Source organism: Glycine max, chromosome 12, assembly GCF_000004515.6.
Source record: "Glycine max cultivar Williams 82 chromosome 12, Glycine_max_v4.0, whole genome shotgun sequence".
Lineage (NCBI taxonomy): Eukaryota > Viridiplantae > Streptophyta > Magnoliopsida > Fabales > Fabaceae > Glycine > Glycine max.
In genome coordinates, this window is record NC_038248.2 from 34502579 (window position 1) to 34510163 (window position 7585).

Sequence of the window (7585 nt, forward strand, 5' to 3'; positions counted from 1 at the left end):
ACTTATTTTTTAAAAAAGAATATGTGCGTTGGAAAATTATAATCTTTAATTTGCTAAAATATTTTTAGAATGAAATATATTTTTTCGATTATCCTAATTAGAACATTTGACTCCAATATATTTTCACAAGCTTGGACTCTTTGCATCGATTATATGACTAATATCGAACCTATGTTCTTTTTCATAAATTCAATGTGTATTGATAATTGAGCTACTCTTGTTTGTGTAACTTTTATTTTTCTTGAGATGTTATGGATTTTCTTTTCACATTTTCTTCTTACATTTTTTATTTCAAGAGTTTTTTTTTTACTAGAGTTTAGTCAAGTTATCAATTAAGCGTATTTCATTTTTTTTGGGGGGAAGCATTTTTCATTTTTATTTTTTGAAGAAAAAAATATTAATTGTATTTATTTAAGTTAAGGAGATGTATAATATATTTGAAAACATATTAGTAATGTTTTAATTTAGGATTTGTTTTGTAAAATGTATAGTAATAAATTATTAATGATATATAATAAATCACTCCTTTAGTTCATTTAGCTCATTTATTTAGGATTAGTAATAAATTTGAAAATGAACTGGTGGTATTTTTGAAAGAGGTTCGTTTATATTAAATTGACTAAAATATAATTTATAGTGTATAAGATTTTTTAAGATTAGTGTGTTATTTTTTTTATAAAAAAAATGCAATAAGAATATGTTCTATGTCGATTTGTATATTTTTTATGCTAAAAGAAGTAGAGTATCGAAGAGTATTTTAAGTTAGATGTTATTATATAAAAATGTTAAAATTATTATAATAAAAACTATAATTAGAGAACAAGATATTTTTTAACTTGTATACTTTTTAACGGTTATCTTTAGAACATTTCATTTAATAATCAATGAAATTAATTTAAAATAAAAAAAATAATACCTATTCATAAATGTCCTTTACATAATATTATACAAATAGAAATTATAGCTTCAGGTCTATTGTTGTAAACATTGGTTTACAATTTTTAGAAAGTCAGAAAGATGCACTTAGAAATCTAATATTGTACATATTTAAGTTTTTATTTTTACTTTTTAAAAAATCCATTATTTGAGTTTGAGTCGGATAATACTGTTAAGGGCAACAAAGCTTTTTGAAATTGAGTTATATACTACATTTATAAGACTTGAATTTTAAAATTATTGACTAAATTAGATTAAACAGAAAGAGCATACTTATCTTAGTTTATTTATGCGCTTGGTAGATTATGATTTTATTTTACGTGTATTTTATAAAGGATGAAAATTCATTACATATATCATGATACATTTAAGTTTAACTTAGATTTTTCTATATTATGATATTGGTGAAATTTCTTTTTTAATAGAGTCTTCCTTTTAATCATATTTTTTTCATCCATAAAACTCAAATCAATACTTTATTTAAGGGATTGAGTCTAGGACTAGTCAAACTAACAACAAACTAAACTTAGATTAATTTTACTAATTGAAACGGAAGAAGATCGAGTAGCTAATTTGGTTCATGGATTTTGCCTATTTTTGACCTGGTTAAACTTGTGAAGAGAAATATAGCTAAAAACTTGACCAGGTCAACATTTGAAGTTGTTCAATTAATGGGTTGGATTCAATTCTCAACACCTGTGTCTGTGTGATTGATGAATAACATGAAATCTGTTGGTCAGCGGTCGTAGTGAATAAATTGTTGGGTTTCTGTTAACATTTGTTCTTTCACCAGCGTTGCATGTTTGGTGTTTGGTACTTGGTACATGGTACATGGTACATGGTAGTAGGACAACGTCTTAGTAAACTAACGCACCAATAACGTCACCCAATTATCTTATTACAGCAATTTATATTAACAATAATCATTTCTATTTCAGGATTTGGGAATAAGAAGAGGAGATGGAAATGAAATCCAGATTTGTTTTTCTAATTCTAGACTTTATATTACGTGATGAGATACATTACGTAAATTTTATGTGCACTATTAAAATAACAATAATTAATTTGTTTAGTGAGAGAAGAGCTGTACAAATAAATACAGAGAGAAAGAATATGTTTTCTTTTTCTATTTATTATTAAATAAAATTAATGTAACTCTCACTATATAGCAGTCTTGTAAGTAGGAAATTATTCAAAAATAAATTAAGCAAGGTGTCATATTATTCAATATATAGCAACCTGCTTAAATTTTCTTATGATTAGTGGAACGAGTTAATCAGAGGCAAAAGTAATCTTGATTAAAAAAATCAAGAAATAAAAAACAATACTAACTCAACTCAAAAAACTAATTTATTATATGATTTAGTCTCAGGATTTAAGTACCATATTAAGTAATTTTTTATTCTACTGAAATTTTAAATATCGTTACACCTTTTAAGGATAGACGATCATGATAACACATCTGTAAAGTTTAATATAAATTTGCACAAGATAAGGCAAATTATTTGAATTTTCAGATAACACATACGTACACACATGTAGGTGCACAAGATGGAGCAAAACTTTAATTTTCAAATGAAAGAAATTAGCTTTGGTTTTGCTTGATAGTTTGGATTTTGGGAGTATAATTCTGGCAAAAAAAAATTGACAACTGGGTGTTCCACATAGGATTGATGTTAAAAAAGCACCTCTATGATATTGATAATTAATATAAAATAGGACAAAGGACAAGGAAGAATTGACATGCGTAAAAAGATTAAGAATGAAGATTGGAAAATTCAATCCAATCTAATCTAATCACTAATCAGCACCAAAGTTTTGACTAGTCGACCCCCGTGTCACTTTTCTCTCATTATATTGAGTCTCCATTCCTTAATTGCCACCCCAAATCTATATCCAAAAAGTCATTTTCCAAACCTCATTTCCTTTTCGAAAAATGGAAAAAACAAATTAAATACGTTTATGTCTTTGTGAAATGAATCCCAGTTGCCACGTTTTTTAATAAAGTATAAATAAACTTTGATAGGAATTGGCTACCTGAGGCGTCTACATATTTAATTTAATATATTTACATGTTTTTAAAATGTAGTTTTATTATTATTCTTAGTTTAGATAATTATCAACAGAAATTTTTTTGTTCACACATTATTTTGAGTTAAGGTTATAGCAAAAGTTTTACAGGTATATATGAACACGGAGATGGATTAATTAAGAAGGCTGCAAAAACTATTTTAAACACTGCACAAATGAAAAACTAGGAAATGAAAGGAAAATATCAAATGATTAAAAGAGTGATTAATAAGTTAAAAAAATGATTTAAAATACAAAATAACTATTCCACCTTTTTTTATATTTGTATCTATATTAAATTAAATACGTGCAACTATATATAGTGTAGTTAATTAATAAGTGATTCTTTTTACAATTTTTTAATTTATACTTCCTTTTTTTAGAGGAAATTAATTTATACTTCCCAATAAATGTAATTTCATTTTTTTTTCTGTTACTCCCAGTTTAGAAGAAAAGGAAAAATCTAGCAACATATCGATCAAATAGTTTTAAATATGTACTATGTACAAACTCTTATAAAAAAAAATCAACAATATAAGATTTTCGAGATTTATATCTAATGTCGTCGACGAATCCTGTCTATACAAGAAATAAGTCTCAAACTATAACGTTACACATAAAAAAAAAAGTTTCAACGACATCAAATATTTGAAAACATTCAACAATTTACATGCGAAAGCGTGGGAGATATATTTAAGAATAAACTATATTCTAGAATCTATTTCAATTGTCATATATATTATATACAGACCCAAATTTTAAGAATAATTGTAATAAAAATACTTAACCCGTTTTAGGGCCATAAGAATAAAAGTATTATTGAAAATTTGATAAAATCATCCAATTAACGAGAGTAAGCGTGATATGTTAGATTTTCTGTTGGGCATGTCATGCTTCAATCATTAATACAAATTGCAATTGATTTGATAAATTATGGAGAAAAAGAGGAGGGGATGCTTTTTTTTTTTTTTAGCAAGAAGAGGACGGGATGCTGGTCACCAGAAAAACAAACAAGTACATGAAAGCGGAAAATAATTGTGCATAAAAAAATAATTTGAAAATATGAAAAAGTGCCTTTTCTTTGTAATTTATGGAGAAATGTTCTATATATTCTAATAGTTAAGTAATAGTTTTATTTTTCTTTGTAAAACTAACAAGCAAGGGTTGAAATAAGTCGAGCCTAGTGAAACCAAGTTTTATTAGGCTTGAGTTTAACTTATTATGTGTAGATTTTTTTCAAAGGTTTGGCTCGGATAAAAGTGTGACTTGTCCTACAAACCTATTTAAAAATGTGCTTAAAGACATCTTTGATCAATTAATTATTTTAAAACAGAAATACTAATTAAAAAAAGAAACTTATAAAATTTCGTATAAATAATGTACAAATCCAAAAATAATTGATAAACAAAATCATATTAAATTCAAGTCGTTAAAACACAAAATATATCAAAAGAAAATGAAAAAAAGATAGCATAATATTAAAAAATATATGGATTAAAGATGATTTATACTAATATAGCCAAACAAAAATATTTAAATTATCTGAAAATATATTTACAAAACATTTTTTTCCCTAGAAGTATTAATCTAGTTGCATTATCCTTTTAGCTTGAGTTGTCTTTCTTTTTGAAAATTTTTCATATGCAAGTGAATTTTCTAACCACTTTATGTCATTTCATCCTGTTATCCATAATGTCATAAAAATGATATAGATCATTGAGTTGCTATAAAGCTAACAAACAAAATATAATTCAAAATATACACCTTTAAACCAATAAATTAAAGTGTAGATAATCATCATTTTAAAAGTTTTTTATTTAATAATAATAATAATTATTATCATTATTACTTAAACAGACTGATTTGTTAATTTTAACTTTTTAAATAACTTGAGTTTGATTTTTATAATAAATAAGTCAAGTTGAACTTTTAATTTTAATTAGATTGAACTAAATACTTTGACAAACTGCTGGATTCATTTTCTATGAGAAAGTGGAAGAGAATCTAATACGTTTTCTTTATTCCAATAGAGAGCCACATGAATGCCGAAGTCGAACAAGATCCCAACAAAATAAAAATGAAAACTAATACTACTAGTAAACTGCCATCATTATGCCATTTGTCGACCTTCAAAAGCCTTATTGCTTTTTTGCAATGCCACTACTTGATTCTGAAAATGCAAAGTAATAAGTGCATTAATCAAACTCCCCAAAACTTTTATAAAATGTACTTGTATTTATGCTATGCCCCCTCATATTTTAAAGGACAACTTAAATTTTTTTTCATTGGCATATATAGCAGCAGAGTTCACCTCAGATAGCGATACCACAACTGACATTATTATTTTTAGGAAATATGTTTGATTGAAGATTGTGTATGTGGTGTCGGGGGTATTAATTCATTCAGGGGAGGTATGCATAATTTTCTCTAATAAATATAAACCTGTAAAAACATGTAAAACGATAAAGAATTTATATGGATATTTTTTAGCTTATAAAATAGGTTTTGTTAATTTTTTTTTTCCAATAAGTTATTTGCAGACTATTTTAATAAACTTCTCAGTGAAGCTTATCAAATATGTTTTAAAACTCATTCTAATAAATTTTATGATTAAATTTATGGCATGCATGAGCTTTTTGCTATAAAAACTTGTTAAATAAGTACTTATTTAAGCACATAAATGCACTGAAAATAATTTTAATATTTTATTTTCAATAAATAATATGAACAATGTTGTAAGCAATTTTAAAATAAATACAAATATAGTTTATAGTTTATAAATAATGAAGAAAAAACTAATTTTTTGATATAGTTTACTACTTGTAATAATTTATTTGATAATTTGTTTAGTATCTTCAATTATGAAAATAAATCAACAAATCATCAATATAAAAATGCTCATTAAAATTTTTTTTCTTTTAAAATTAATATATTATTTTTAATTGATCCTGGTTCAAAGTTTTTAATTTTTGAAATTCAAATAAAAAATCAAAACGTTAAGAAAGGACGGAACGAGAATTAAAATATTATAACAACAAGATAATAACTTAGATATAAGATAAAAAAAATTGTAATTATTATAGGATAAAACTTAGATACAATTTAAAGATGTTTTTGGTACCATTTTATTAAAATCAAAATTTGAGCTTTACTCGAATCTATATTGACTTTTAATACAAATGTTTGTTAAGCAAATTACTTATATACAAATTTAATTCTAATGGTAGAACAACATCAAAACACTTAAAAACACTACTACATCTATAAGTTGTCCATTATTATATTGATGATAAATTTATTTGAAAAACAAAATTGTTCCATAAAAACCATTACTATAAACTTATTATATCTAATAACTCAAATTTAAAAAAAAAATATATTTTTAAAGGCGTTAAGTGATTGAAAAATCTTAACTCCTAAGGAACTGCTTCGTTAACCAAAAATACGCCACAGCCTGGATAAGTACCTTTGTACATATGAGAGATAAATTACAAATGGTATGTTTTGTTTAAGAAAGAAAGTAAAATGAAAGAAAGTGAAAAAAGAGAGTAAAAAGTGGAATGAATTTTTAGATTGTTTGACAAGAAATAAAATAAAGAAAAAAATATTTTTTTTCTTCTTATTTCACTGTATAAAAAGTGCATATAGAATGGTTTTAGATTTAATTCGTGTAATATATTTCTCACTTGAATGCAACAAGTTTTTGTTTAAATTATAGTTTTTGTTTTCGAAAAACCTAAATCTAATAACGCATTGTAGGAGATATAAAATGAATTGGATGAATAAAAGAGGAGAAAAATTATAAATTTAACTTAATTTTAATAAAATTAATATTTATCAATAAAAAAAAATCAAATACATTATATTGATCACAGAAACATAGTTTACTGAAATGCCCAAGTAAATTTGTGTTGGGCATGATCATCCATGCATAAAGATAAATGATAATCAATTATGGTGCGTGAAATTAATACTAATATGATCTAAAAACAAAACAAAAACCTTATCACAGTTGTTGTACTAATCTAATTAGAACATTACAGGCCACATGTTGGATATCCCGTTCATTTTGTTAAAGTTTCGTTTTCATGTCAACGTCACTACAGCACCGAACGAACAACTTTATTCTTTTTAATAAACAAATTCATTCGAAAACTTACTATTCTTCGATTTCTTCGTCTGCTTCTGCCGCACCGAATGTCGACTCATTATGTCAGTCATGGTAGACCTGTTACGGCTGTTACCACATCGTACTTCCAGTTGTCATGTTAACCTTATCATTCTTTACCAATATTTTTTACATAAAATAAATAATTAAATATGTTTTATTTCCTGGAGTTAGTATTTTTTTTTCATTTTATAGTTCTTGTAATTTCATTTTTTTAATTTTAGTTTATGTAAGTTTTTATTTTTTAATTTTTATTTCTATAAAATATTTTTATTTATTTTAATTCGTGTAAGTTTATATTTTTTTTAATTTTGATTTATGTAAGTACAAACATATAAAAATCATAAATGAAAAAATTAAAATTTTACAGGAATTAAAATTGAAAAAAATTAAAATTTACTAGAACTGAAA